This window comes from Monodon monoceros, unplaced genomic scaffold (genome assembly GCF_005190385.1).
Source record: "Monodon monoceros isolate NGI ecotype Baffin Bay Population unplaced genomic scaffold, NGI_Narwhal_1 Super_Scaffold_18, whole genome shotgun sequence".
Lineage (NCBI taxonomy): Eukaryota > Metazoa > Chordata > Mammalia > Artiodactyla > Monodontidae > Monodon > Monodon monoceros.
The window spans coordinates 55,045,077-55,067,206 of NW_021703774.1; the positions used below are offsets into that span (position 1 = coordinate 55,045,077).

The 22,130-nt window shown below is 40.5% G+C and overlaps 1 protein-coding gene and 1 long non-coding RNA gene across 2 annotated transcripts in view; both read right to left on the bottom strand.

Annotated features, from left to right (window-relative positions):
* The window catches only part of LOC114900035, a 290,176-nt gene extending 277,634 nt beyond the window's left edge, over nt 1-12,542 (bottom strand). Inside the window, exons 1-2 of the long non-coding RNA XR_003794677.1 lie at nt 12,402-12,542; nt 9,709-9,761 (exon numbers count right to left, since the gene is read on the bottom strand). This is a non-coding gene — a long non-coding RNA (uncharacterized LOC114900035). The remainder of the gene's footprint in view (nt 1-9,708; nt 9,762-12,401) is intronic.
* A 927-nt stretch (nt 12,543-13,469) lies between these two features.
* Nucleotides 13,470-22,130, bottom strand: part of FASLG (Fas ligand) — a 28,935-nt gene continuing 20,274 nt past the window's right edge. The window contains exon 5 of the transcript XR_003794656.1: nt 13,470-13,505. The gene's annotated coding sequence lies outside the window, so the exon portion shown is untranslated. The remainder of the gene's footprint in view (nt 13,506-22,130) is intronic.

Here is a 22,130-nt window from a genome sequence, read left to right on the forward strand (position 1 = left end):
GTTGCTTTTTTTTCACTACCAATCTGACCTTTTCTATCTTTCTGTAAAGATCTCCACCTCTATAGCCTCCTCCCTGTACATGGCCTCCCCAGTTAATAGAATTTGAAAGGAATACCCCGACAACTGGGCTTTTGAGGTGGGTTTTGCTACATGGTTTTCTTATTGACTATTCAAAATAATTTCAGCTATTTTTTTCAATCATTATATCTGGTTTTCTGTTTGTACTTTAGAATCGGTTTCCCCAGAGAGTGGCAAAACAAGACGAGTCTCTGCATTTTTCCACCACGTGACAGCAGGTCGCAGGGAGGGAGAAGAGGGGGCGAGGATAGGAAACCTGCAGAGGCATGAGTGGAGGAAGATGAAAGATAAGGCTCTAAATGGCACCAACACAGCTTATGCCAAGAGGGAAAGAAATAATGCCTCTTAGGGGTTTTTATATGGCTCTCTGGAGTAAATCCCAAAGTCTACAAATCAGTAACTTAACCCTCAGTAGGCTAAGTGATACTCTATAAGAACAGTTACTGCAGTATATTAAGAAGTTCAAATGCTGAATCATGGGCAAGTCAGTTGACTCTAACTGTAACTTTTGCGACAAACCCTGGATGTAGTCCGTGTCTGCCAGATGACCTTCAGGACTGTTCTGACTCTACCTCTTTCCAGAGCCCTACTCTGGTGAAGTAGCAACTGGATTTTGTTTTAGACGCACTGCCCAGGTGTCTCCCTGGAGGCACACAGAGGAGTCCATCAGGAGAGGTCACTGCTGAGCCTCTAAGCCCCTAGATGAGCCATGAAGAAGTGGTACTATGGAGGCAGACCTCAAATAGAAGAGCAAGATAAGGGTGGACTCCTTAAAATCACAAAACCCTTATTTTCCAGTTAAAGAAATGAAGACCCAGAGGTTAAAGTGACATGCCTATGGTCACAACCCTAATATATTCAAGACCAAGAGCAGAACCTAAACCCACCTTTTTCCCACCATGCCTTGCTTCTTTTTATCAGTTTTGGCAAATTTCTATAAATCAGATTACAAGACTGAATTTCCTAAAATATAATCTGAAGGTTTAGAAAAGAACTTAAGGTCAACTGATCAAACCTTCCTTGCTGGAGTCTATTCTATAACATAACTCTTAATTTCTGTCCTGTTTGTGCTTGTATACTCTCAGGGATGGGGAACTTATTACATCCCAAAGCAAAATATTCTGTATACAGAGACTTCGAGCTGGTTAAAAAAAATTCTTCCTTACACTGAAGAGAAATCTGACTCCTTGCAACTTCCCCTTGTGAGCCTTAGTTTTGTTTCTGGGGTTACATGGGGGCAAAACTAAACCTTCTTACATCACAGTCCTTTAGTTACTTGAAGAGGCCTATAATGTCTCCCATTACTCTACTCTTCTCCAGGCTATACCCTCTAGTTCTTTTAAACACTCTACCTACCTACGGGTTCCAAATCTCATCATGTATCCTGATCATTCTCCACTGGACATGCCAGTTTGTCCAGGACACTCCCACATGGGACTTACTGAAACAAATGTGAGCTCCAAGTACAGTCTAACCAGTACAAAAAGGAGAAGACCACCTCCCTTGTTCAGGTCAACAGAGCAGCAGCCCCTGGAACCACATTTGGGTCAGCAATATAAAACTGCTCTTTCTAACTTCCCTCCACAGCCTTCTCCCACAAAAGCGTAAAATATCTAAGTGTTATCCTCCACTGAACTGATATGCAGTTGTCCTTAGTAATCTTTCAATTCTAGACCAACCAAATCCAGATCAGCAGAGAACTGGCAGTCTATGGAGATAAGAAAAAAGGGGAAGCCAGTCAACAGCCATTTAAGACAGACTTTCTTCAGTTTTGCATGGTTAAAAGGCAATTGATAAATGAAGGAACTTATCAAAGAAACCTTGAATATCATGAAATAACATAAGCAACTAGGAGTGATGTTTCTGGGGATCAGTTTCTGGGGATTTATTAAAATATGAACTGATACCCATCTATGCATCATCACTGAGGCAGTGTGTGTAAGAGGATGGATGCTGTTATACTTCTCAAAGTCTCTTCCAGCCAGTTTACAAATGTCAAATTGGTAAGTCATACTTCAAGACACTATACTTTGAAGTGATGCTACAACATTAAGTCCAAAAAAATGACAAAGGTTTAAGGATAATATAAATTGACTAATTCTTAGGACGAAGAGTCTAACCTGTAAAAACAGGAAAGCAGACCATTCAGATGACTGATAGAAAGGAATTATCATCATTCTGAAACAGATGGTTTCTCTAGTATTTAGGCCTCATCCCTTTAAATCCCAATGGTTCCAAGAAAATGGTCAGTGCCTGAATTAAATGCTCTATAGACAGTTTTTAAATTGTTGAAATGTCAAATGAAATGCTTTTCATGTGACAAATTCATACCACGTGTCTAGAAGATAAGCTGAATGGTGGTGAAAAAGTTCAGCCCTGTGTGGTTTTAAATGTTGACTTTGTAGGTAAAAGGGAGACCAAAGAGGAACTCTAAAGCCATCAATTATTTTGGCTTCAAAATAAAATTTCAAAGTCTACTGTTGTGTTTTTAAATTTTTATTTTATTATTAGGGCGAGGTTTTTAGTTTACCTCTATCTAATGAATTTCATTGCGTGTTCAAATAGAGTCATATCTATCTAATTTTGTTTTACTTTTATGTTTACATTTAAGGAAGCTTCATTTCTGATCATGGTGTGTGGAATATGACTAGAGAGATGGCTGGATAGGGAGGGATCTTTCAGTGTAGTTTGGTATGACCTGGGAATTAACAGAAGTATCATGGACTGAAAAATAGCATGGAAAAGTGCTCTAGAAAATATCTAGGTGAGTGAAACTGTTTTGCACTGCTTAACTCAAGCTTCACAGAACATCTTCATAAAATGGAAAAATGGATTTTTACCATGGCCAAAGTAAATTTTGCTGACAAAATAAAAGGCAATATCATAGAGACCTTGCTTTTTGAAAGCCAATATAAATTATTTGGGAGTTGGTTTTATAGTTCTTTCTCTCTGGATAACATAAATGACATGGCATATAGCCGTGGATAAAAAGCTCCCCCAACACACTCACATTCTCAGGATGAGCAGGAGAGCTTGCTTCTACCCATTCTCTTTCTTTTAAGTTGAAGAGAAGAGCATGAGGCCCCTGCAAATTAACTCAGGAGTGCTGCCTACCATGCTTCCTTGCTAATAATTGCCTGAAAGGAAGAAAACATTTAACCTATTGCTTGGCCAAATGTTAAAATTCCTGAATTCCAGTGCATTAAGTATATTTGTGAGTGAAACAGCAGATTTTCTTTCTAGCGTGGGGGGAATGGAATTAGATTTACCTTGCCTTAGCAAAGGTCAAGCAAGTTTTGCTCTCTCATCAAAATCAGTGGTTCTCCAACTTTAAGGGGCATTAGAACCACTTGGAAAGCTAGCTAAAATGTACAGTCCTGAGTCCCACAGGGATTTTGACGGAGTAGGTTGGGAGAGACGCCCAGAAGACTGTACTTGAAACAAATACCACAGATGGTCCTTGGTCCATACTTTACAATAACCCATTCTAGAAACCCCACCACTCCACAGATATACACAAAACAGCTCCAAGTGGTCCATGAATGATGGCTTGACAGTGAATGTTCAGCACAAATAGAGATTACTTTCCTTTTTCTCCTCCCACTCTTCCTTCTCACCACCCTTTCTGCTTTCCCCTTTGTTTCCTTCCCCTCTGTCTTTGCATTCTCAGCTATGAATCATGGAAAAGCAGAAGAAAGGGTGAAGAAGAAAGGGTAAGCAGAAAAAAGGCCTCACTCCGCTTGATTTTCTGAGTACCAGACTGTCATCTGTTGGTGTCCTTCTTAAATTCAAGAATTGTCCATGAGTCCGGTACTGATGACACAACTTCCTTATCTTTCAGATCCATGATTTCTCCTTTCTTTTTCCACTGATAAAAGCTTTGGAATCTCCACAAGCCAATAAATTGAGAGGTAAAACGAAAGGAAATTCCATCTAATACATTTTATTTATTACAATACTTGTTAGCAGCTCAGAGATTTACTGAAAGAATTGAAGCTAGAGAACAAAAATATCAAGAACAAATTTGTTCATTCATTCTTTTATTTATTCTAACATCTATCTTTTGCCAGGACATAAGAAAATTAGATAAAATAGTTTTCATTGTTGTTAAAGAGCTGTTCAGGAAATAATTAAAAATAAAGACATCAAAGAAAATCAAACAGAAGACTGAAAAATGCTTTCATAATATAACATCAACTTTGTTTCTCATTTTCTAAAGATAATGGATCTCCCTTCATTTACAAAGAATATCTTTACTTAAGTCACTCAATCAATCTTGGATTGACTCATTAAGCTCCTGACAAAAACAAATGAAGATGAGTACTTTCCCTATTTTCAATTCTTCTAAGTCATTGGTCATTAACATGGTGTCCTTAGATCCCAAGGAGCCCGTAGATAGAATACAGGGGATTCATGAACTTGGATGAGAAAAAAAAAATGCATCTTGATTTTCACTAACTTTGAACTGGTATTTAACATATCTTTCATGAATGTAGGAAATAAGCCACAGTAATATTAGCAGTATCTGTGACTATTAATAGAGATCACAGATTTTTCTTATCATATTACAGTTGGACAAATGTTGAAATAGTGTTTATATTCATCACTATATTAAACTACAGTAGTTTGTTGACATGTTGATATATTGTGTTACTTAATATTAATGCATCACAATTTTTTGAACATATCAATCTGTACTTCAATATAATTGATTTCATTATAATCCTATGTACTTCATTTCATGTATATAAAACAGTACTTTAAAAATAGGTCTATAGCATAAGAAAGGTAAGAACTCCAGCAATAAACTCTCAATACTCTAATTCTGTGTCAAATTAAATAATCTTTAAACAAAACATACTAGGTTAGGACTCCATACAGGTTCCTTAAGTGAGCACAACTTAATATTATGCCCTTGGATTCTGAAGGATCTTGAATGTAAGAGACATTTACTCAGGACATTTCTGCAGACATGCCCATTTCTTTATTCATTATCCTTTATAAAGAAACCCACTAAGTTAATTTCTCTTAGGAATTCAATACCAAAAAAAAAAATACTCCAAATGGATTTTTATGATTCCCTTTATCAAATAACAAGAACTATGTCTGTTTTTTAGTTGTTCTTGTTTTGCTAAGGCTGCTAAGAAGATCAGAACCAAATTTAATATCTGATTTTACTGACAATATCATCCCAGTTTTGGTGTAAAATTACCTCCCTTCCCTTAAAATAGTTTGCTGTGCTGTTTTAGCTGACCTATGCTGTAAGGTCTTTTTTTAATTATAAGTTGACATAAAACATTTTTTGAAGCAGGAAAGATGAGAATTATGAAAAATGGTTTCGAAGAAATATTTTAAGTCCTTCCATCTAGATATTTTCCGAGTTCTCTCTTATCCTGGGGAAAGGAAGATTTTTTTAATAGGGACTTTACTTCCCTCATGTAACTTCTGGATGCATTCTGAGTCAGTGTTCATGAGCTCTACAACCTCTAATCAACTGCCAGAAACGAAGGCGCTTCTGTACCGGATGATGGAAGTTGTTATGTTATGGGGGCTCAGCAGGCCAGGCCTACCACAGAAAGATTCCACCAGTCTTGATAGAAATAAACTGCCCCCATGACATTCCAGTGATTCAGTTCTCCCAAGCATTAATGAGCTGTTATGCAAATACTCATGAACTGCAGAAAGGCTCTGTCTTATAAGGAGTTACTCTTGAAAGCAGCATCTGATTTTTTAAATCAAAGTAATTGCCACCCACCCACTATACTGTTCCTCCCTCTCCCATCCTCACTCCCATCCCCCCATAGCCCAGGTTCACTCACCTACTCATGTAACCTCCCAGAGGCTTCCCAAGCTTCCAGAAAAGTCAAAGGAATAAAGGTTCTGAGAGAGAAGTGTGAACCTATTTGGGTCACTTCAAATCAGGCATGAGATTCCTTGAGATTTCACTCTAAATGAAGCACCCATTCTCTCCACGCACTAAATGTGGACCTTGGCCTGACCCACTGTTATTGAGAAGAAGAAACAAGTTTTCTTAGTGAGTTCCTGATAAAGAATAAAGAGAGCTGAGGGCTGTAACTTCAATTCTGCCCTTGACCCTCTGAAGACCCTAAACTATTTTAGGCATCAGTTTCCCAACAGATGCTAAATGACTGAGCTCTCCTTTGAAAGTACCCTGACCTCTTGAGAGGAAAAACCATAATCACAACCCACATAAGGGCTTGACTTATGGTAGCAAAGCGTAGGAATGATTTTCTGCTTAGGGAGTAGTCGTCAACTGAAAAAAAACAAAAAAAGAAGGGGAAAAAAGGCAAAACAAATCAAAATGCTAAGGCTGAGGCTTAATTTCAAAATTGCCCTTGCATATTGTGTTTGCTGAAGTCTATTTATCACAACGATTTGAGTTGCATCTTAGAGTCATAATTCCTCAATAAAAATGCCATCCTTGAGTAATTGACAGATGGCTCTCAGGCATTCAGAACAGGGAAAAGAACATTAAATCCTTCAAAAAAGAGATAATAAATAGCTACTGTGTGTCAAGCCCTGAAATAGAAATCAGGTATATTTTAGTAAATAAAACATGGACAACTTTTTGGTCACTTTTTAGAAGGTTAAATATACATCTACCCTGTGACTCAGGAATTCCCCTTCGAGGTACTTGCCCAAGAGAAACGAATACATATGAGCATAAAAATACTTGTACGAGAATGTTCATAACAGCCTTATTCCAAAATCTGGAAACAACTCAATGCCATCAACAAGAAAATGGAGAAACAACTTTTAGTATCTTCATACAGTAGAATGTTAGTCAGCAATAGAAGGAGTGAACTGATATCTGTAGCAACATGAATGAATCTCATAGGCATTACGTTAAAAGAAGGCCAAGAATAGGCAAAACTGAACTAAAATATGTTACTAAAAAATAGTCATGTAGATCAGAAAATGGTTACCTTTGGTGAAGAACTAACGAGAGAGGAGCATGGAGGGAACTTTCATGGATAATGAAAAGACACCATCTTATTATGAGTGGTGGTTACATGGGCATACATAATTGTCAAAGTCATCATACTGAACATTTAAAGTCTTTCCTCGTTTTATGTAAATAAATAATCTATAATGAATTATTTCTTCTAGATCATCTGTCCATCTCAAAAAAAAAAAAAGAAAGAAAAACGAATAGGCATAGCCCTTGTGGTACAATAGGGAGAGACTGACAATGCCCGAGCAAATAAGCAAATTGATAAGTACATGAACAGGATGCAGTAGTAGTAAACAATAGAGGGACCTCATTAGTGTGGCTGTGGAAGAGAAAACAGCCTAAGAGCCAAAGGGTGAAAAGAAACAGCCGTGTAAAGAGTCCACAGGAGAAGCATTTCAAGTAGAAGAAACGGTGTGTGCAAGGGCCCTGAGGTAAGAGAGGGTGATGGTTCCAGGAAATGAAGGGGCCAGTTTGACTGAAACATAGTGGATGCTGAGGAAGCTAGCATGGGGAGGTAAAAAGGGGTCAGAAGATATTGGTCAGGAAGGCCATGGGCAAGAGTGGATTTTTAACTTTAGAGCATTGGAAAGTTATGGAAGGATTTAATACAGGTGAATGGTGTGATCTAATTTATGTTTTTAAAATATCACTCTGATTGCTAGGGTGAAAATGCAGGAGCACATGAACTATGTAAACCAATTTCTCTCTTAAAAGCTATTAACCTGTTTCAGAATGAATTTTGTTCAATTATACAGAGCAATTTTACTCTATCCTATCAGTCTTCAAGGCTTGGGTGTCGAGTGTAAAAGAAGGATAGTTCTCTACTAAATGAAACAGGTTTGCCTTTTTTTATCCTTTCATTTTATCCTTCAACCTGAAGGGAAAAGTACTCAAATACTCTTCACTACAGAATGAAGCTTGTCTATTGGGAAAATGCAGCCCCAGCTGTTGAGGTTGAAGTTTCAGGAGGGGGATACAAAGAGCAACTATAAACAAAGAAGTTACCCCAATCAGCCAGTCCCACCTGCTGAATCAATGAGTCCCAGAATCAATGAGTATGCATGTGGGGAGAGGCACAGACTTCAAAGCCAGAATACCCTCTCAGGCACTCTGCAGCTATCTTTTAAAGGCTAGGTTAGCAGAAAATAAAAAAGCAATTTTCTCATCTCTTCTCCCCCGCACCTCCACCTTTCAACCTCACAAAGAGGAGACAGCTCAACCTGCAAAACTAACATGAAAAATACCCATCAGATCTGCAGCTAAGGAGCCCCAGTTATTTTAATCACCAAGGACTCTGCAAACATTCTCAAGTTATCTGATTACGCACTACTTGGAACAATGAATAAGATTCCACCCCCATGGGGTTGCCTGATTAAACAAAAAGTAAAAGTTGACAAATAGAGGGAAAGAGTGACACACTCAGATATCTTCTATCTGCAGTGGAAATCAATGCTCAGCAAATGAGGTGGGGAAACACTTCATAATGGGAGCGATCAAAAGAAAAAGCTCCAGCAGTTTACTTTGTTTTCAGCCTGTCAGCTGAAGCAGGTGCCTTCTCACTCAGAAATCAGTAGAGCAGGGAATACCCATGGTGACCCCCGCCTCTTCCTCCCACTCGGAGAGAAAACTTTTACTTGAGAAGAAACAAATTTCCCCAATATCTTTAAAGTGCTGAATTGTTTTAAAAACAACAAAATAAACACAGGTAAAAAAGAAAATGCAGTCTAATCGAGTTATAAGCAGGAAAATTTAAAAACTGACAAGTCAGAGAGAATGAGCTCTAATTATAGACATATTCAGAACCTGATTCCCATATTTCTGGCCAGGAATTTTTTTTTTCCGATAATCCACCAAGCAAGGATCTTCATTTACTCGACTATGTTATTGTCTGAGAGTAAGTCATTCAATGAGAATTAAGTCTTAGACACAGTACTTGCCACTTTTTTTATCCCTAAAGCCAACTGCTGATTTACTATTGAGATCTCCCCACCCCCCTTTCTCACCTCATATACAACTTTTTAATTTAAATGTTTTGCCGAAGTAAAGGATCTGTACGTTCGTTAACTATTGGTTCCAACAGACTCTTGGAAGAGCATTAAGTCTCTTCTAACTTAAAACATGACGCTTAAACTCAGTATACTTAAATTCAACGTATTTTGAATTTACCTAAAGGAGAAAATAAATGCTAAGTACTGCTTATTTCGATTTAGAACCTAAGCATCTCCGTATGATTCTAAAACGAACACACCATAGTATTTTAAGTGTCTAGAGCAGCCAAACATTCAGGAAGCCTCCGTACCTCTTTCAGGAAAGGTGAAGCAGGCCAGTGACGGAGAAGGTCACGGAGGGGACTTAACCATCGGCTGATCTGGAAAGTAGATCCGGGCAGTCAAAGGCTTCTCACCCCCTCCCCTGCCCTTGCAACCTATATCCGCCCACAGTTCCCACAGCTGGAACCGTTTTCAAGGACGCAGCCTTGAAAGGGTAAGGTGTTATTGAGACCATCTGGATTGAATACGTGGCTGCACCTCATTAAGGCCTCATAAACTTTTATAGTACCTAGCAGGGAGGCGAGAGAGCTTCTCAGTTGCAGCCGTCCAAGACAAGTCTTGCAAGTTCCCTTGCTTATTAAATTAAACCTACCGCCTACCAACCTGGAGTGGTCTGTCTCTTTCCTCCGTCTCCCCTTTTCCAACGTGTAGGAGGCCTGTTTATAAACGAGCAGTCCATTAATAGCTCTCCTTGAAAAGAGAAGTTTCTCGAAAGTGCTTGAATTTGAATCCTTGGGAAGAATGGGAGCAGCCTGAGGGGCGATTTTGCTGTCACACTCATTTTCTTTCACTTTTAAAATTTTAATTATTTTTATTGAGGTATAATTGACATACAATATTATATTGGTTTCAGGTATACAACACAATGATTTGATACTTGTATGTACTGTGAAATGATCTCCATGAATTATTTATTTGATAACAGGGAATTTTGAACTTTGTGACTCCCCTTCACCTATTTCATCCATTCTCTATCCCCCCGACCCCGACCCCTCTGGCAACCACAAATCTGTTCTCTGTATCTATTAGCTTGGGTTTTTTTGTTTTGGGGGTTTTTTTAAAGGAGGTCTGAGAAAGCCCTCACTGAACTGAGAAAGTGATGGTCAACACTTTATTTAAAAGATAAAGGACAACATCTAAGTGCTAGTTTTTATGGAATCTTGTCGGGGGGGCGGTCTTTGAAACCATAGTTGAATTAGCAGCACAGGAGGCAGGGAGCGCCATGGTCAACATTTGGATCTATTTCTGCTCTGGAGGTCCCAAGCCTGGGTTCCCTGTAAAGTGTCCATGATTGTGGTCACTTCCTTCTCAGCCTGGCTGAGCAGCGAGGCAGACTCTGGGAAGTATCTGACAACCACACATGGCAAGTGACCCAAGAAGAAGCCCCACAAGATAGGAAGCAGAGTGGAGAGGTCACTTACGACCCATTTGGGCTGCTAAATCAAAACAAGTCTGAAGTCTGCCCTGACTCTGAACTTTCTAATACGTGAAAGAATTACAAACCGTATTTTAAAGGGACATTTGAGTCTGGGAATGCTGCTACTTGCTGGCAAACCATCCAGATACAGGGTGTCAGCATTAAGCAGAAGATGTTTTTTTGGTTCCTCCTATGTGTCAGGCACAACCCCAGGCACTGGGTCCACAGCAGTGAAAAGAAAAGGAACTCCCCTTTATGGAGTATACAGTCCAGTGGAGAAGATACAGTCTAAATACACAAACACAATTCAGAAAGTTCTAATGTGCAAATACTGGGGACTAGAGGAGCTAATAACTAGGGGGCCTAACAGTCTGAGGAATCAGAGAAGGCCTTCCTGAAGAAAGTGATGTTTAAGCTGAGCCCTAAATAGCAAATGGGAGTTATTTAAGCTGAGAGTGTATGTGTGTGAAGCTGAGGGGGAGGGAGTAATGGTTGATAATTTCCAGGTAAAGGGAGGCCTGGAGGCAGTGAGAAACTGTTATCTGTCATATTTAAGGAATTGATAACCATCAGGTACTGCTTGGAGCAGAGAGCCTGGGAGATTCACCTGGGGCTGGAGGGTGATAGTGTAGCTACACAGGGAGCTGGAGACTTGAGCAGTAGGTAAGCTGTGTTAAGAATTTGAAGCTAAACTCTCAGTGAAAAGCCATAATAAAGGAGTGAGTGGCACAAACAGGTGTGTGATTTTAAAAGAATGTTTCAATAGCAGGGTGATGAATGGCTTGCTGGAGTTCAAGAGTGCAGGAGAAGGACTTCCCTGGTGGTGCAGTGGTTAAGAATCTACCTGCCAATGCAGGGGGCAGGGGTTCGAGCCCTGGACAAGGAAGATCCCACATACCACGGAGCAACTTAGCCCACGCACCACAACTACTGAGCCTGTGCTCTAGAGCCCCTGAGCCACAGCTACTGAGCCTGCGTGCCACAACTACTGAAGCCTGTGTGCCTAGAGCCTGTGCTCTGAAACAAGAGAAGCCACCACAATGAGAAACCCATGCACCGCAACGAAGAGTAGCCCCCCGCTCACCTCAACTAGAGGAAACCCGTGCACAGCAACAAAGACCCAACTCAGCCAGAATTAAGTAAGTAAGTAAATAAATAAATAAATAAAAGAGTGCAGCAGAAGAGCAGGGGAAAAAGGACCCTGAGGGGAAAGTATCTAAAGGGATGGAAAGCATATAAATGGTGGACTTGATAATGGGTTGGATGTAGGGGTGATGGAGAAGTAGTCATCAGAAATGACCCCAAGATCTCTGGCCTGGGCAAGTAGAGAGAGGGCAAGGCCATTTACTGAAACTCAGGACAGGGAAAGTAGAGCAGGTGACAAGCAGGGGGAGGAGGACCTGAGCTCAGTTAGAGGTGCATGAGAGACAGTAAAGTTTACTCTCTTTGTAGAAAACTACGTTGATCAAAGATTAAGGGGGCTCAGAAATCTGGGGACCTAATTTACAACAGTGAATCTGGGTACTTGGGTTAGTTAGACACAGAACTGATCCCCCAGATCAACACACCCACCCGACCCTTGCGGATTTCCAGCTGACGCAGCAACTCAGCTGGGTGTAGGGACCCATAGCGTGCTGTACGTCCTCTTTCCTGAAGATCATTGAAATGACCACAATACAGGGACTCTGCACTGCTGAGATGACTGCAAGTGATCTTCAATGAAGTCAAAAATTAAAAATGAACCTAAAAAGGACTCTATCCCACTGCCTGAGCTTCTCATGTTCAATACAGGTTATTTCCCTCCATGAAAGTCACACCATCTTGACAATCATTGTTTATTCTGTTCCAGAAGGCATCGCAGGCCATCTCAGCATGTTACCTTTCATTGGTCCCACTGTTCAGATCCACACAGGAAGACAGAGCAGCCACAGAAAATGGTGTGGATACTTCACATTTTCTCTTGGGAGTGTTCACTGGCACAGTTAAAGATCATGTCTATTGCATCAAAGAAATTCAGTTTCTAGAAAAAAAATATTTCCCAAATTTAAAAAGAAAGTTTGTTTATCAAATAAAAGAAGCAAAATTGTAATATTTGACCATGCTAGTTTTTCATTACTCACATAATTATACATACAGTTTTTCAGAAAAATGATTTCTAAGATTAAAATATTTACACCCAATTTCTATAATTAGTTTCTCTAAAGAAATGAAACCATAAAAGTTACTATTTCAAAGATAAATGTTCAGTTTCTAGTAACTAGAGTTGCCACATCTATTCTGGCTGAGAAAAGGAAGTATAGATTAAACACCTCATCTAGTTTTAACAGACTTTGTGTTTTAATAGCAGGTCAGTTTACTGGGATTTATTTAAAATAAAATTATCAAGACAAATCATTAATTTTATTCGCAAATCAACACTTAGATTTTTTTTCCTGTGTGTTTCCAGAAGTATTATCTTATGCAACCATTCAGAGCATCTTCATGCATAAAACAAAACAAAACAAACAAAAAAAAATGTCTATACTCTCAGGTGGGGAAAACCTATGTCATTTATATTTGCTGCTGTATATATCTAATAACTATTGATCACTATACACAAGGCACAGGGACACGCAAATGACCTGAATTATGTTTTCCTTGAGAAGGAAAAATTTGAAAACAACCATCAACCATGTTAAAGTGTTACAAAATTCCTCTAATCTAGCCATCTGAAAGGAGTATCCTTATTTATGGTGTATGTTACTTGGAATCTAATTGGGTTTTTGTTGTTGTTGTTGTTGTTTGCGTTACGCGGGCCTCTCACCGTTATGGCCCCTCCCGTTGCGGAGCACAGCCTCCGGACGCGCAGGTTCAGCGGCCATGGCTCACGGGCCCAGCCGCTCCGCGGCATGTGGGATCTTCCCGGACCGGGGCACGAACCCGTGTCCCCAGCATCGGCAGGCGGACTCTCAACCACTGCGCCACCAGGGAAGCCCGAGAGATACTTTAAAAACACAAATCAGATCATATCACCCTATGATCGAAAGTCTACAATGGCCCCTATTGCACTCAGAGCATAAGCCAAAGTGCTTACCGAGTCCCACAAGGACCTACCTGAATAGTTCTTCGCCTACTCCCTTACCTCTCTGACCTCACTTCCTATGACTTTCTTTCCTCATCCTTTATTTCACTCTAGACACACTGACCTCCTTGTGGTCCCTGGAGTATTCCAGCCACTCTACTGCCTCAGGTCCTTTATACCAGCTGTTGCCTCTGTCTGGCAACATGCATGCCCCCAGATCTGCCTGGTTTACTCCCTTACTCCTGTCAAGTCTCTCCCCAAATGTCACTTTTTCAATGAGACTTGCTCTGACCACCCTATTTAATAGTATAACCTGCTTCCACCTCATAGTCCCATATTTCCCCGACCTCATTCTACATCTCCTTTTTCCTGAGCCCTTATAAACTTGTAACATATAATATACTTATTTATTTAATTTACTATTTGTCTCCACCAGCTGCAATAAAATCTCTATGAGGATAGAGGTCTTCTTTATTCACCAATGTATCTCAAGTCTGTGGAATGATGCTCCCACAAATATGCTGAATGAATGGATGAATGTGTTCAGGAACCCCCTCCATTCCAGAGCAGTAAGGAATTGTCTGCTGCATATGGCCCTAAATGAGAAAAGTCAAACCCAAAAGAGACTTGACTGTTAATCAAAGTAGAAGTTCAAATCTTAGGATTTCATTTTCCCTTTTCTTCTCCCACATAGGTTGCCTCTCACTCTCTTCATGTGGGTAACTATACAGGAAAGAATTTTTACTTTCCTGGAATATGGACTCCACTCACTTACCCCAGAACTGGGAAGGAATGGAAGACTAAGACTATGAATTCTTACCTACTCTCCCAAGCAAGGACCAATTCTCTTCCTTCAATAATCATTGAGCTCAACTCTGTGCCAGGAACTGGAAACGTGTTGGTGAGAAGGACAGGAAAGGACCCTAATCTCCTGGAGATTAAATTCTAGTGTAATTACATATCCATACCAAGGTCTGTGCCCAGATGCCAGTTATAGAACTTATTTCCCTTGTTGGGGAGAGAAGAAAAACCTAGGTATTCTACGTTACATTCACCCCTTAGAACACGCAGCTCATAGTGTGGTCCTCAACTAGCAGCATCGGCTCACCTGGGAGCTTGTTAGAAATGCAGACTCGCAGACCCTGTCCCAGGCCTATGAATCAGAAACTGCTCTTTGAATAAGAGCCCCAGGTAATTCTTATGCACAGGAATGTTCGAGATGCACTGCCTTGGAGCTCTCCACTGACTGTGAGCCCATTGGTATCACGTGAATTGTGGCCAAGGGAATTAGAGGCAGAGAAAGGAGAGAATTCAGTTCATTTTCCCTTTTGCTAATAAACAAGGACTATCACTTGATGCCATGGATGATAGTAGGAATTGTAGTAGAAGATTCTAGATTAATGTCCTGGATTATTTAAAAATCCACAGCGCACAAAGCTGATCTGAAATAAATACATGAAAATCATTTGCTGACACTTTGAGCTTTGAAACACGTTCAAGAGGCAGTAATTAAAAGTCTTAAGTAAATATGTTTGAGTAGAGGTTCTGAAGCCAGACACCCTGATCTCTAAGCTGTCACTCTATCATTAGTTGTGTTTCCTGGGCCAATTTGCTTAGCTTCTCTTAAGTTTCAGTTTCCTCTTCTATAAATTAGAAATAATAATAGTACTTACCTTCTACATTTATTATGAGGCCTACATAAGGTAATGTGCATAACAAAGTAAGCATGCAACATACATACAAACTTTCAGTTATAAGATGAATAATTTCTAGAGATCTAATGTACAGCATGGTAACTATACTTAATCGTGTATTGTATACTTGGAACGAGAAGATCTAAAGTGTTCTCACCACAAAAAAAAAAAAGGTAAAGAAAAGAAAAAAGAAAGAAGCATAATGCTAAGCATATAATAAGCACTCAATAAATTTTAGCTTTTATTATTATTTTGTTATTCTGATCAACGTTTATTCGATAAATATCGAATATGAGTATGAAGAGCCTACTTAGATTAGCTGATCAAACAAGACCTCTCTGGGGAAAGAAGGTTTACATGGAAACCTGGAGGATAAGAAATAGCCAATCACATTATGAGTCATAGAGTCAAGCCGGGCAAGGGAAGAGCAGTTCAAGATAGGTACAGATCATACGGGGCTTCAGAGTCCAGAAGAGGGGGTTGGAATTTATTCATCATCAGTGGAAAGCTACTGAATCCTTTCAGACAAAGGAGTGAATTAAATAAACATAAATGTCTATTGGGGTGCCACTGGGGGCAAAGGTCCGGGAAAAGTCCCTGGGACATATGAAGATGAATCAAACATGGGGTCAGCTTCTAAGGAACTGTCATTCTAATAGTCTGACTGGAGACTTAATACCAAAGACTCCTCCTCTCATGTCCTCCCGCCCTTCCTTTTGCTCCTGAGCCTTCCTCGTTGAACACTTCCAGGGACCCGCTCACACTTAGATCCTTTCTGGAACTTGTGCGGACCTCTGTCCCCTGCACCCCTGGTTCCTCCGTCTGATCTCTCAGAGCACCTGGCACACACCTGTGGAATAGAGCGTCTATCTCGTGTGGTTGTAATTAGCTGCATTCCTTTCTATATTTATTTAAGGCTAAATCTACGCTCTCCATTTCTGTAGTCTTACTACCTGTTATGATGCCAATTGGACATCTCCATAGGAAAGTCTCCCTGAACCTCAAACTCAACGTGCTCAAAGCCAAACTAATTACACGCACTTCAAAACTGGACTCTGTGCCCCCAAAACTCACTAGACTCTGAAATTCGATATTTCTAAAATTAAATACATCATCTTCCCTCACAACTAGCTGTTTATCAGAACTTCCCCCTTTCTGTTAAAGGTCTGAACTAAGTGGAGGAATGTCAAGTCATAATCTCAGCAAAGGAAATGACACTATCTTTCTCCTTTCTTGTTTGCATAAAGTAATTCATTCTGGTTTGTTCCTCATGAGAACAGGAAGTTGCTCTGAAATGGTTGGGAGAGAGAGCATCAGCAACCACTTCATGAAGTTTGGTTTACATGCAATTCTGTGGCTGTCTCTACCTAGACTTAGAGCAGAGGCTCCAGGCCCCAGTAGAATGAAAGCATTTTTGTGGTCAGTGATGCTACTGTGATTCTGGCAGTTAACAGGAACCATAGCATTTAAAAGATAAACACTGTATCACTGTGTTGGGACACAAGAGCAAAAACAACTGTTAACCCTCTTCTTAGCACCTCAAAGAATTAGAAAGTGTCATTTAAAAAAGGAGCAGAATGGTGGAGTTCAGGCAGAAGAGTTCGAGGAGAAGAGAGAGGAAGAAGAAAAGGAGAGGAGAGGGAGTGGGGAGGAGGGAGAATAGGAAAAGAGAGAACGCTAAAATAAAACAGGAACCTCCAACTTTGCAGAACAAAATTGATTTTTCAGTGGCCTAGAGCAAAAAAAATAAAATCTTCTCAACTGAATATTGAGGAAAGAGAAATAGAAAGTGACTAATCAATCTCAAAGATTGACATACAGAATGGTTTCTAATGGAAATTGACCTGGAAGTCTGGAGAGATGTTTTGTTATAGAGGCAAAATCCAGCCAAGCAAAGAAGCTGGAATGCAAAATCAAAAGAAGTAAGAGCGGGGCCTCCCTAATGGTGCAGTGGTTAAGAATCTGCCTGCCAATGCAGGGATCACAGGTTCGAGCCCTGGTCCAGGAAGATCCCACATGCTGCAGAGCAACTAAGCCCTTTGCCACAACTACCGAGCCTGTGCTCTAGAGCTGACATGCCACAACTACTGAAGCCCACGTGCCTAGAGCCCGTGCTCTGCAACAAGAGAAGCCACCACAATGAGAAGTCTGTCCACCGCAATGAAGAGTAGCCGCCGCTTGCCACAACTAGAGAAAGCCCACACACAGCAACAAAGACCCAATGCAGCCAAAGATAAATAAATATTAAAAAAAAAAAAGCAGCAAGAGCAATTTGCCTTTAAAATCAAAATATTAAGACCTACATGGGAGAGAAAGTGTCTTATTCAGAAAAAAAAATTACAGATTGGTATTTTATCTTATCTGGGTAATCCAGAGTCCATGTGTATATTACAGCTCTAAGTGACTGGGTAGCATATACAGATAATTCTTATAGTAATATATATCCTCATGTATGTTTTAAATTAGATAATATCATCACAGAGCAAAATATCTTCAATACTCAGAATGAAGCATGTCCAAATGACAAATTATCAGTATGTCAATAATTCCCAGGGTTCTGTCTTTGGTCTTTCTTTTATTCTATTCTTTTTCCCTTTGTGATCTTCTCCTCATTTTGAGAACTGCATATCTACATCCATACTGTGTATTTTCATGTGTGTGTCCCTCAGGGTTTTTGTTTCCATCGTATTGCCACAAAACAAACTACCATACATTCAATGGTAAAGAAACATTGATTCTCAGGCTCATGAATCTGCAAATTGACTGCAGTTCAGCTGATCTAGAATGGGCTTGGCTAGGCAGCTCTGCTCCAAGCTGAGGGTCAGGCTCAGATCTGCTCCATATGGGTTTTGTTCTGTGACCCAGAATGAAGGGGGTTTTTATTTTCATGGCAGGCATTAGAAACTCCTTCTCTGAGTGGAAATATACAATGCCTCTCATGGCTTAGGCTTTGAAAGGGCAGCTATCATTTTCATTCACATTCTGTCCGTCAAAACAAGCCATGCACCCAAGCACACCATCAAAGGCTCAGAGAAGAGCAGTTTTCTCATAGAGGCTGAGAAAGAGGAAGTGAATATTTGCTGAATGATATTTAATCTGCTAAACTCAAACTCAGTGTCTCCAAATCTCTCATCCTCCTTGTTGTTCTCCATTATCTAATGACTGGCACCATTATCCACCCAGTTAGAAAACCAAGAGTCGGACTTCCCTGGTGGCACAGTGGTTAAGAATCCGTCTGCCAATGCAGGGGACAGGGGTTCGAGCCCTGGTCCAGGAAGATCCCACAAGCCGTGGAGCAGCTAAGCTCGTGCGCCACAACTACTGAGCCTGTGCTCTAGAGTCTGTGAGCCACAACTACTGAGCCCGTGTGCCACAACTACTGAATCCCGCATGCCTAGAGCCAGTGCACACCAGCAAGAGAAGCCACCACAATGAGAAGCCCACGCACTGCAAAGAAGAGTAGCCCCCACTTGCCGCAACTAGAGAAAGCGCGCGTGCAGCAACGAAGACCCAACTCAGCCAAAAGTAAATAAATAAATAAATTCTTTAAAAAAAAAAAGAAAACCAAGAGTCATTCTAACTTCTGCTTACCCTCAGTAACTGTTTATCAAATGTTATTGATTCTCATTTTTCCATTTTTTAATTATCTGTACTTAATTTAGGCCTGTAGTGAAAACTATAATGATTTCTCTGATTACTCCTACTGTCTCATTTCATAGCTGGTTGTTCTATTACCCTAAAATGAAAAATATTAGAGAAAGCAAGTAAACCTAGATGATCATTAAAAGCTATTTTGTATAGAATTCCATCTAATAAATGTGGAAGAAATGATAAATTTATAAATCCTAATGAGCTATTGACTCAAGGAAAGATCATCAATAGTTGAAGCCATTAGATCAGGGGTTCTCAACCTCAGCACTACTAACATTTCTCATCATCAGACTTCTTGTCTTTTTTCAATTAACTGACAGCACTCAGCCATCTAAGTTCATTGTCCTTATAATTTCACATCCCTTGGACTTCTCAAATGCTTGAGATACTGCCCCTGCCACCACATTCCCTTCACCTGTATCCCATCCCAGTTCCCAGAAAAAGTTTTAACAATTCTACTCACCACATGCCCGAGTCTATCAGAACACTAGCGATGGGATCCTTATTGCCAGCTGGTCGGTGGGCTGTCCAACTCTAAAATCCCATTTTGTAGTCTGCTTTCTCAGACCAACTTTCTTAGGTTGAGTTCTCTGGGTATAGACACCAAGAGAGAGATCTGTGGAAGATCTATTTATTAGGGTTAGCTCTCAGGAACACCACATTTGTGGGATTGAAAGAAGCAGGACTAGACAAAGGGAGAAGTCAAACTGCAATGAAGTTGCAACAAAGGCCACTACCTATCCCCTGGGAAGTTCTAGAAGTAGGATGGCCCTTCAATGTTGTTCTAAATTGTGGCAGTGACATTGTACCATCACATCAGCCAGTCACTGGATGCAGGCGCCTACAGGGAGGGTGTGAAACCTTGCACAAGGCAGCAGCCTTCAGCTGAGGGCAGTTTCCTTCAGCTGTGAACCCTCAGTGACCAACATTCTCACTGCTGGGAAATGAGTGCCTTGGTCCTGAAGGGAAACAGGGGCAGTGCACCGCATTATCCACTACACATGTAAGCGTGCTCTAAGGTTTGGACAGAATCAGATTCAGCATGTTTTGGGGGGCGGGGGTGAAGGGCATATTACATCAGGACAGCTGAGGCACATAATATCTGTTTGTTCCACCCTAAAAACCTTTTATCTCATGCACTGGTTCTCTACAGTCAATTTTGCCCCCACCAGGGAACATTTGGCAATGTCTGGAGACATTTTTGGTTGCCACAGCTGGGAGGGTGGGAGTCGAGGTTGCTACTGGCCTCTGACACAATGCTGCTAACCACCCAATGGTAAACAACACAACACCATCCCCAACAAAGATTTATCACACTCAAAATGTCAATAGTGCTAAGGAGTGAGAAAGTCAGAGGACCTCCTGGGCAACATCAAAGAGACTCTAACCCCTGAAGCTGGAGGGCAGAAAAATCTGAGAATCAGGTCCCAGACTTAATTAGTATCTTGCAGAGCAGTTTAAAATCTCTGGCAAGTCCACTATGCCAGAGGAAGGACGCTGGTTAGAAAGGAATGGTACCTTGAGACTGGGAAATGGGACATTTGGGTCAATGCACTCAAAAGCCTTGAAATATCAGATTCTCTTGACCTTTCTGGGCCTGCAGAAGAGGCCCACTCCTCTGTATTAAAGGTTAACATCCCACATTGCTTGAAGATGACACAGAAGCCTCTGCCTTGCAAGAAAAAATTACTTTCAAAAATCAAAATTTACTTCCACCTCCACCTCTTAGCCACCATCATCAACAACTAGGGTCATTCACAACATGGCATATTATGGTGGGAAGACCAAACTCTACCACCATCACCCTTCAGCCAAGATAGTAAATCAAAACAATCTTGCGTGCTAGAGGGTGGAATGGCAGGGGTGGTATTCCTCATCATGTTTCCACTGAATTCACCAGTCTGACTCATAAAGAAACCATATGGAGCCTAGAGAATGACAATGGACTGCTACAAACTCCATCAATACTACCTGTAAGTGCAGCTGCCGTGACAGATATGCTATCTTTGTTAGAGCACATTAGCACTGTCTCAGCTACAAAGTACATACCATTGATCTGGTCAATGAATTCTTTTCCATCTTATCAAGACAACAGAGCAGAAACAGTTCACGCTCCCATGGAAGAGACAATAGTATGCATTTATGGTTTTCCTCTAAGGCTATATTAACTCTCTCCCTCTGTCATAATATAGTCTAAAGAGACTTGGACCATCTGAACACACATTAGTGTATTCTACAGATGGCACCATATTAATCAGCCAAGATGAGCAAGAAATGGCAAGTATTTTGAAGGCCTTGGTAAGATACATGCACTCCAGAGGGTGGGAGATGTATCTCATGAAGATTCAGAGGCCTGTCTCATCACTAAAAAATTGTAGGGGTCTGGTGGCCTGGGGGATAATTTAAACAACTCCTTTACTAGGATCTTCATCTCCCCTTGCCCTTTTATCCTTCCACCACAATTCATGCAGACTTCCAGTCACCTCTGTTCTTTGTTTCATGAATGACACCAAAAGCTATGTATCCAAAACTGAACTCATAACTTTCCCCAGAGACCCTGGCTCCACTCCTGTATTGTATCTCTTGGTGAATGTCTCTACCACCCATCCAACTACCCTATATGCCCCAACTTTATCTCTCCCTTTATCCCAAATCCAATAAATCACTGAGTCCTAAACATCTCTCAAGTCAGGCTTCTTATCATCTCCTCCACTGTTATTACTCTAATTCAGGCCTTCAGCATCTCTTTCCTGGTCTGACACTGGAGACAAATATTAGAGTGGAAAGAAAACCAATTTTGGAAACCTGTTGGTCTATCGACCTAGGTTTTAATATTCATTTTACCCACTCTCTGCCTATATGAATGTGGACAAGTAAATTAACCTAACAGTTTCTTCATCTATAAAAAGTGATAATAAATATCCACCTCATAGGTTGGTATGAGGAGAAAAAGAGACTAATTTGTAAATTGCCTGCCATAGAGGTCAGCATATTTTCCTAGAAGGGCACACTTCATAGTATAAAGCAGTCATATTCCCCCAAAAAATAAATTATAATAAATTTTATGTAATTCCAATCAAAAGTCCAGTAGGATTTGGCAGGGAAGTGGGTGGGGGGAGAGGCATTGGAGGAGTTGATTATAAACTCTATATGAAGAGTATATATATATATATATATATATATATATATATATATATATATA